The sequence below is a fragment of the Electrophorus electricus genome, chromosome 1, assembly GCF_041902795.1.
Source record: "Electrophorus electricus isolate QZ-2024a chromosome 1, ASM4190279v1, whole genome shotgun sequence".
NCBI lineage: Eukaryota > Metazoa > Chordata > Actinopteri > Gymnotiformes > Gymnotidae > Electrophorus > Electrophorus electricus.
Window position 1 is genome coordinate 1,125,001 of NC_137497.1, and position 10,000 is coordinate 1,135,000.

At 41.6% G+C, this 10,000-nt stretch overlaps 1 protein-coding gene across 23 annotated transcripts in view; it reads left to right on the forward strand.

The window, feature by feature from the left end:
- The window catches only part of LOC118241322 (NLR family CARD domain-containing protein 3-like), a 176,700-nt gene that overhangs the window by 162,480 nt on the left and 4,220 nt on the right, over positions 1–10,000 (forward strand). For 3 of the 23 annotated variants that reach the window (XR_014117876.1, XR_014117478.1, XR_014117428.1), the window contains one exon: positions 1–5,403. This exon is cut by the window's left edge and continues 14,618 nt beyond it. The exons of the other annotated variants lie outside the window; for them this stretch is intronic. The gene's annotated coding sequence lies outside the window, so the exon portion shown is untranslated. Of the gene's footprint in view, positions 5,404–10,000 lie in introns of those variants that run through there. 23 annotated transcript variants of the gene reach the window in all.

Here is a 10,000-nt window from a genome sequence, read left to right on the forward strand (position 1 = left end):
GACAGAACTATTATCTGTGTGAGAGAGAGAGAGAGAGAGAGACAGAACTATTATCTGTGTGAGAGAGAGAGAGAGAGAGAGAACTATTATCTGTGTGAGAGGGAGAGAGAGAGAGACAGAACTATTATCTGTGTGAGAGAGAGAGAGAGAGAGAGAGACAGAACTATTATCTGTGTGAGAGAGAGAGAGAGAGAACTATTATCTGTGTGAGAGCGAGAGAGAACTATTATCTGTGTGAGAGAGAGGGAGAGAGAGACAGAACTATTATCTGTGTGAGAGAGAGAGAGAGACAGAACTTATCTGTGTGAGAGAGAGAGAGACAGAACTATTATCTGTGAGAGAGAGAGAGAACTATTATCTGTGAGAGAGAGAGAACTATTATCTGTGTGAGAGAGAGACAGAACTATTATCTGTGTGAGAGAGAGAGAGACAGAAGTATTATCTGTGTGTGTGAGAGAGAGAGAGAGAGAGAGAGAACTTATCTGTGTGAGAGAGAGAGAGAGACAGAACTATTATCTGTGTGAGAGGGAGAGAGAGAGAACTATCTGTGTGAGAGAGAGAGAGAGAGACAGAACTAGTATCTGTGAGAGAGAGAGAGAGAGAGATAGAACTATTATCTGTGTGAGAGAGAGAGAGAGACAACTATTATCTTTGTGAGAGAGAGAGAGAGAGAGACAGAACTATTATCTGTGTGAGAGAGAGCGTGAGAGAGAGAGAGAGAGAGAGATGGAGAGAACTATTATCTGTGTGAGAGAGAGAGAGAGAGAGAGAGACAGAACTATTATCTGTGTGAGAGAGAGAGAGAGAGAGAGAGACAGAACTATTATCTGTGTGAGAGGGAGAGAGAGAGAGAGAGAAAACTATTATCTGTGAGAGAGAGAGAGAGAGAGACAAAACTATTATCTATTTGTGTGTGTGTGAGAGAGTGAGAGACAGAACTATTATCTGTGTGAGAGGGAGAGAGAGAGAGACAGAACTATTATCTGTGTGAGGGAGAGAGAGAGAGACAGAACTATTATCTGTGTGAGAGAGAGAGAGAGAGAGACAGAACTATTATCTGTGTGAGAGGGAGAGAGAGAGAGACAAAACTATTATCTGTGTGGGAGGGAGAGAGAGAGAGACAGAACTATTATCTGTGTGAGAGAGAGAGAGAGACAGAACTATTATCTGTGTGAGAGAGAGAGAGAGAGACAGAACTATTATCTGTGTGAGAGAGAGAGAGAGAGAGAGAGAGAGAGACAGAACTATTATCTGTATGACAGAGAGAGAGACAGAACTATTATCTGTGTGTGAGAGAGAGAGAGACAGAACTATTATCTGTGTGAGAGAGAGAGAGAGACAACTATTATCTGTGTGAGAGAGAGAGACAGAACTATTATCTGTGTGAGAGGGAGAGAGAGAAAGAGAGAGTGACAGAACTGTGATCTGTGTGAGAGAGAGAGAGAGAGAGAGAGAGACAGAACTATTATCTGTGTGAGAGGGAGAGAGAGAGAGAGAGAGAGAGAGAGAGAGAGAGAGAGACAGAACTATTATCTGTATGACAGAGAGAGAGACAGAACTATTATCTGTGAGAGAGAGAGAGACAGAACTATTATCTGTGTGTGAGAGAGAGAGAGAGAGACAGAACTATTATCTGTGTGTGAGAGAGAGAGAGAGAGAGAGACAGAACTATTATCTGTGTGAGAGAGAGAGAGACAGAACTATTATCTGTGTGTGAGAGAGAGAGAGACAGAACTATTATCTGTGAGAGAGAGAGAGACAGAACTATTATCTGTGAGAGAGAGAGAGACAAAACTATTATCTGAGAGAGAGAGAGAGACAAAACTATTATCTGTGAGAGAGAGAGAGAGAGGGAGAGACAGAACTATTATCTGTGAGAGAGAGAGAGACAGAACTATTATCTGTGAGAGAGAGAGACAGAACTATTATCTGTGAGAGAGAGAGAGACAGAACTATTATCTGTGTGAGAGGGAGAGAGAGAGAGAGTGACAGAACTATTATCTGTGTGAGAGAGAGAGAGAGAGAGAGAGAGAGAGAGAACTATTATCTGTGTGAGAGGGAGAGAGAGAGAGAGAGAGAGAGAGAGAGACAGAACTATTATCTGTGTGAGAGAGAGAGAGACAGAACTATTATCTGTGTGAGAGAGAGAGACAGAACTATTATCTGTGTGAGAGAGACAGAACTATTATCTGTGTGAGAGAGAGAGACAGATCTATTATCTGTGAGAGAGAGAGAGACAGAACTATTATCTGTGTGAGAGAGAGAGAGAGACAGAACTATTATCTGTGTGAGAGAGAGAGAGAGAGAGACAGAACTATTATCTGTGTGAGAGAGAGAGAGAGAGACAGAACTATTATCTGTGTGAGAGAGAGAGACAGAACTATTATCTGTGTGAGAGAGAGAGAGAGACAGAACTATTATCTGTGTGAGAGAGAGAGACAGAACTATTATCTGTGTGAGAGGGAGAGAGAGAGAGAACTATTATCTGTGTGAGAGGGAGAGAGAGAGAGAGACAGAACTATTATCTGTGTGAGAGAGACAGAGAGAGAGAGAGAGAGAGACAGAACTATTATCTGTGTGAGAGGGAGAGAGAGAGAGAGAGAGACAGAACTTTTATCTGTGTGAGAGAGAGAGAGAGAGAGAGAGAGAGAGAGACAGAACTATTATCTGTATGACAGAGAGAGAGACAGAACTATTATCTGTGTGAGAGAGAGAGACAGAACTATTATCTGTGTGTGAGAGAGAGAGAGAGACAGAACTATTATCTGTGTGAGAGAGAGAGAGAGACAACTATTATCTGTGTGAGAGAGAGAGACAGAACTATTATCTGTGTGAGAGGGAGAGAGAGAAAGAGAGAGTGACAGAATTATTATCTGTGTGAGAGAGAGAGAGAGAGACAGAACTATTATCTGTGTGAGAGAGAGAGAGAGAGAGAGAGAGACAGAACTATTATCTGTATGACAGAGAGAGAGACAGAACTATTATCTGTATGACAGAGAGAGAGACAGAACTATTATCTGTATGACAGAGAGAGAGACAGAACTATTATCTGTATGACAGAGAGAGAGACAGAACTATTATCTGTGTGTGAGAGAGAGAGAGACAGAACTATTATCTGTGTGTGAGAGAGAGAGAGAGACAGAACTATTATCTGTGTGTGAGAGAGAGAGAGAGACAGAACTATTATCTGTGTGAGAGGGAGAGAGAGAAAGAGAGTGACAGAATTATTATCTGTGTGAGAGAGAGAGAGAGAGAGAGACAGAACTATTATCTGTGTGAGAGGGAGAGAGAGAGAGAGAGAGAGAGAGAGAGACAGAACTATTATCTGTGAGAGAGAGAGAGACAGAACTATTATCTGTGTGAGAGAGAGAGAGAGACAGAACTATTATCTGTGTGAGAGAGAGAGAGAGAGAGAGAGAGACAGAACTATTATCTGTGTGAGAGAGAGAGAGAACTATTATCTGTGTGAGAGAGAGAGACAGAACTATTATCTGTGTGTGAGAGAGAGACAGAACTATTATCTGTGAGAGAGAGAGAGAGACAGAACTATTATCTGTGAGAGAGAGAGAGACAAAACTATTATCTGTGAGAGAGAGAGAGAGACAGAACTATTATCTGTGAGAGAGAGAGAGAGACAAAACTATTATCTGTGAGAGAGAGAGAGAGACAAAACTATTATCTGTGAGAGAGAGAGAGAGAGAGAGAGAGAGAGAGAGACAGAACTATTATCTGTGAGAGAGAGAGAGACAGAACTATTATCTGTGAGAGAGAGAGACAGAACTATTATCTGTGAGAGAGAGAGAGAGACAGAACTATTATCTGTGTGAGAGGGAGAGAGAGAGAGAGTGACAGAACTATTATCTGTGTGAGAGAGAGAGAGAGAGAGAGAGAGAGAGAACTATTATCTGTGTGAGAGGGAGAGAGAGAGAGAGAGAGAGAGACAGAACTATTATCTGTGTGAGAGAGAGAGAGACAGAACTATTATCTGTGTGAGAGAGAGAGAGACAGAACTATTATCTGTGTGAGAGGGAGAGAGAGAGAGAGTGACAGAACTATTATCTGTGAGAGAGAGAGAGAGAGAGAGAGAGAGAGAGAGAACTATTATCTGTGTGAGAGGGAGAGAGAGAGAGAGAGAGAGACAGAACTATTATCTGTGTGAGAGAGAGAGAGACAGAACTATTATCTGTGTGAGAGAGAGAGAGACAGAACTATTATCTGTGTGAGAGAGAGAGACAGAACTATTATCTGTGTGAGAGAGAGAGACAGAACTATTATCTGTGTGAGAGAGAGAGAGAGAGACAGAACTATTATCTGTGTGAGAGAGAGAGAGAGAGACAGAACTATTATCTGTGTGAGAGAGAGAGACAGAACTATTATCTGTGTGAGAGAGAGAGACAGATCTATTATCTGTGTGAGAGAGAGAGAGACAGAACTATTATCTGTGTGAGAGAGAGAGAGACAGAACTATTATCTGTGTGAGAGAGAGAGAGACAGAACTATTATCTGTGTGAGAGAGAGAGAGAGAGAGAACTATTATCTGTGTGAGAGAGAGAGAGAGAGAGAGAGAGAGAGACAGAACTATTATCTGTGTGAGAGAGAGAGACAGAACTATTATCTGTGAGAGAGAGAGAGAGACACAGAACTATTATCTGTGTGAGAGGGAGAGAGAGAAAGAGAGTGACAGAACTATTATCTGTGTGAGAGAGAGAGAGAGAGAGAGAGAGAGAGAGACAGAACTATTATCTGTGTGAGAGGGAGAGAGAGAGAGACAGAACTATTATCTGTGTGAGAGGGAGAGAGAGAGAGAGAGAGAGAGACAGAACTATTATCTGTGTGAGAGGGAGAGAGAGAGAGACAGAACTATTATCTGTATGACAGAGAGAGACAGAACTATTATCTGTGAGAGCGAGAGAGACAGAACTATTATCTGTGTGAGAGAGAGAGAGAGACAGAACTATTATCTGTGTGAGAGAGAGACAGAACTATTATCTGTGTGAGAGAGAGACAGAACTATTATCTGTGTGAGAGAGAGAGAGAGACAGAACTATTATCTGTGTGAGAGAGAGAGAGAGACAGAACTATTATCTATGTGAGAGAGAGAGAGAGAGAGAGAGAGACAGAACTATTATCTGTGTGAGAGGGAGAGAGAGAGAGACAGAACTATTATCTGTATGACAGAGAGAGACAGAACTATTATCTGTGAGAGCGAGAGAGACAGAACTATTATCTGTGTGAGAGAGAGAGAGAGACAGAACTATTATCTGTGTGAGAGAGAGACAGAACTATTATCTGTGAGAGAAAGAGAGACAGAACTATTATCTGTGTGAGAGAGAGAGACAGAACTATTATCTTTGTGAGAGAGAGAGAGAGACAGAACTATTATCTTTGAGAGAGAGAGAGAGACAGAACTATTATCTTTGTGAGAGAGAGAGAGACACAGAACTATTATCTTTGTGAGAGAGAGAGAGACAGAACTATTATCTGTGTGAGAGAGAGAGAGACAGAACTATTATCTGTGTGAGAGAGAGACAGAACTATTATCTGTATGAGAGAGAGACAGAACTATTATCTGTGAGAGAGAGAGAGAGAGAGAGACAGAACTATTATCTGTGAGAGAGAGAGAGAGAGAGAGAGACAGAACTATTATCTGTATGACAGAGAGAGAGACAGAACTATTATCTGTGTGAGAGAGAGAGAGACAGAACTATTATCTGTGTGAGAGAGAGAGAGAGACAGAACTATTATCTGTGTGAGAGAGAGCGAGAGAGACAGACAGAACTATTATCTGTGTGAGAGAGACAGACAGAACTATTATCTGTGTGAGAGAGTGAGAGAGACAGAACTATTATCTGTGTGAGAGAGAGACAGACAGAACTATTATCTGTGAGAGGGAGAGAGAGAGAGAGACAGAACTATTATCTGTGTGAGAGAGAGAGAGACAGAACTATTATGTGTGAGAGAGAGAGAGAGACAGAACTATTATCTGTGTGAGAGAGAGAGAGAGAGACAGAACTATTATCTGTGTGAGAGAGAGACAGAACTATTATCTGTGTGAGAGGGAGAGAGAGAGAGAGAGAGACAGAACTATTATCTGTTTGAGAGATAGAGAGAGACAGAACTATTATCTGTGTGAGAGAGAGAGAGACAGAACTATTATCTGTGAGAGAGAGAGAGAGACAGAACTATTATCTGTGTGAGAGAGAGAGAGAGAGACAGAACTATTATCTGTGTGAGAGAGACAGACAGAACTATTATCTGTGTGAGAGAGTGAGAGAGACAGAACTATTATCTGTGTGAGAGAGAGCGAGAGAGACAGACAGAACTATTATCTGTGTGAGAGAGAGACAGACAGAACTATTATCTGTGAGAGGGAGAGAGAGAGAGAGACAGAACTATTATCTGTGTGAGAGAGAGAGAGACAGAACTATTATGTGTGAGAGAGAGAGAGAGACAGAACTATTATCTGTGTGAGAGAGAGAGAGAGAGACAGAACTATTATCTGTGTGAGAGAGAGACAGAACTATTATCTGTGTGAGAGGGAGAGAGAGAGAGAGAGAGACAGAACTATTATCTGTTTGAGAGATAGAGAGAGACAGAACTATTATCTGTGTGAGAGAGAGAGAGACAGAACTATTATCTGTGAGAGAGAGAGAGAGACAGAACTATTATCTGTGTGAGAGAGAGAGAGAGAGACAGAACTATTATCTGTGAGAGAGAGAGAGAGAGACAGAACTATTATCTGTGTGAGAGAGAGAGAGAGTGACAGAACTATTATCTGTGTGAGAGAGAGAGAGACAGAACTATTATCTGTGTGAGAGAGAGAGAGAGAGAGACAGAACTATTATCTGTGTGAGAGAGAGAGTGACAGAACTATTATCTGTGTGAGAGAGAGAGAGACAGAACTATTATCTGTGTGAGAGAGAGAGACAGAACTATTATCTGTGTGAGAGAGAGAGACAGAACTATTATCTGTGTGAGAGAGAGAGAGAGACAGAACTATTATCTGTGTGAGAGAGAGAGAGAGAGACAGAACTATTATCTGTGAGAGAGAGAGAGAGAGAGACAGAACTATTATCTGTGTGAGAGAGAGAGAGACAGAACTATTATCTGTGAGAGAGAGAGAGACAGAACTATTATCTGTGAGAGAGAGAGAGACAGAACTATTATCTGTGAGAGAGAGAGAGAGACAGAACTATTATCTGTGAGAGAGAGAGAGACAGAACTATTATCTGTGAGAGAGAGAGAGACAGAACTATTATCTGTGTGAGAGGGAGAGAGAGAGAGTGACAGAACTATTATCTGTGTGAGAGAGAGAGAGAGAGAGAGAGAGAGACAGAACTATTATCTGTGTGAGAGGGAGAGAGAGAGAGAGAGAGAGAGACAGAACTATTATCTGTGTGAGGGAGAGAGAGAGAGAGAGAGAGAGAGAGAGACAGAACTATTATCTGTGTGAGAGAGAGAGAGACAGAACTATTATCTGTGTGAGAGAGAGAGAGACAGAACTATTATCTGTGTGAGAGAGAGAGACAGAACTATTATCTGTGTGAGGGAGAGAGAGAGAGAGAGAGAGAGACAGAACTATTATCTGTGTGAGAGAGAGAGAGACAGAACTATTATCTGTGAGAGAGAGAGAGACAGAACTATTATCTGTGTGAGAGGGAGAGAGAGAGTGACAGAACTATTATCTGTGTGAGAGAGAGAGAGAGAGAGAGAGAGAGACAGAACTATTATCTGTGTGAGAGGGAGAGAGAGAGAGAGAGAGAGAGAGACAGAACTATTATCTGTGTGAGGGAGAGAGAGAGAGAGAGAGAGAGAGAGAGAGACAGAACTATTATCTGTGTGAGAGAGAGAGAGACAGAACTATTATCTGTGTGAGAGAGAGAGAGACAGAACTATTATCTGTGTGAGAGAGAGAGACAGAACTATTATCTGTGTGAGGGAGAGAGAGAGAGAGAGAGAGAGAGAGACAGAACTATTATCTGTGTGAGAGAGAGAGAGACAGAACTATTATCTGTGTGAGAGAGAGAGAGACAGAACTATTATCTTTGTGAGAGAGAGAGACAGAACTATTATCTGTGTGAGAGAGAGAGACAGAACTATTATCTGTGTGAGAGAGAGAGACAGAACTATTATCTGTGTGAGAGAGAGAGAGATGGAGACAGAACTATTATCTGTGTGAGAGAGAGAGAGAGAGAGACAGAACTATTATCTGTGTGTGAGAGAGAGAGAGAGAGAGAGAGAGACAGAACTATTATCTGTGTGTGAGAGAGAGAGAGAGAGAGAGACAGAACTATTATCTGTGTGTGAGAGAGAGAGAGAGAGAGACAGAACTATTATCTGTGTGAGAGAGAGAGACAGAACTATTATCTGTGTGAGAGAGAGAGACAGAACTATTATCTGTGTGAGAGAGAGAGACAGAACTATTATCTGTGTGAGAGAGAGAGAGATAGAGACACAACTATTATCTGTGTGAGAGAGAGAGAGAGAGAGACAGAACTATTATCTGTGTGAGAGAGAGAGAGAGAGAGAGACAGAACTATTATCTGTGTGTGAGAGAGAGAGAGAGAGACAGAACTATTATCTGTGTGAGAGAGATAGAGAGAGACAGAACTATTATCTGTGTGAGAGAGAGAGACAGAACTATTATCTGTGTGAGAGAGAGAGACAGAACTATTATCTGTGTGAGAGTGAGAGACAGATCTATTATCTGTGTGAGAGAGAGAGAGACAGAACTATTATCTGTGTGAGAGAGAGAGAGACAGAACTATTATCTGTGTGAGAGAGAGAGAGAGAGAGAGAGAGACAGAACTATTATCTGTGTGAGAGAGAGAGACAGAACTATTATCTGTGTGAGAGAGAGAGAGAGACAGAACTATTATCTGTGTGAGAGGGAGAGAGAGAGAGACAGAACTATTATCTGTGTGAGACGGAGAGAGAGACAGAACTATTATCTGTATGACGGAGAGAGAGACAGAACTATTATCTGTGTGAGAGAGAGAGAGACAGAACTATTATCTGTGTGTGAGAGAGAGAGAGAGAGAGAGAGAGACAGAACTATTATCTGTGTGAGAGGGAGAGAGAGAGAGAGAGAGAGAGAGAGAGAGAGAGAGACAGAACTATTATCTGTATGACAGAGAGAGAGACAGAACTATTATCTGTGAGAGAGAGAGAGACAGAACTATTATCTGTGTGAGAGAGAGACAGTACTATTATCTGTGTGAGAGAGAGACAGAACTATTATCTGTGTGAGAGAGAGACAGAACTATTATCTGTGTGAGAGAGAGACAGAACTATTATCTGTGTGAGAGAGAGAGAGAGACAGAACTATTATCTGTGAGAGAGAGAGAGAGACAGAACTATTATCTATGTGAGAGAGAGAGAGAGAGAGAGAGAGACAGAACTATTATCTGTGTGTGAGAGAGAGAGACAGAACTATTATCTGTGAGAGAAAGAGAGACAGAACTATTATCTGTGTGAGAGAGAGAGAGACAGAACTATTATCTTTGTGAGAGAGAGAGAGAGACAGAACTATTATCTTTGTGAGAGAGAGAGAGACAGAACTATTATCTGTGTGTGAGAGAGAGAGACAGAACTATTATCTGTGTGAGAGAGAGAGAGACAGAACTATTATCTGTGAGAGAGAGAGAGAGAGAGAGAGAGAGAGACAGAACTATTATCTGTGAGAGAGAGAGAGAGAGAGAGACAGAACTATTATCTGTATGACAGAGAGAGAGACAGAACTATTATCTGTGTGAGAGAGAGAGACAGAACTATTATCTGTGTGAGAGAGAGAGAGAGAGACAGAACTATTATCTGTGTGAGAGAGAGCGAGAGAGACAGACAGAACTATTATCTGTGTGAGAGAGACAGACAGAACTATTATCTGTGTGAGAGAGAGTGAGAGAGACAGAACTATTATCTGTGTGAGAGAGAGCGAGAGAGACAGACAGAACTATTATCTGTGTGAGAGAGAGACAGACAGAACTATTATCTGTGAGAG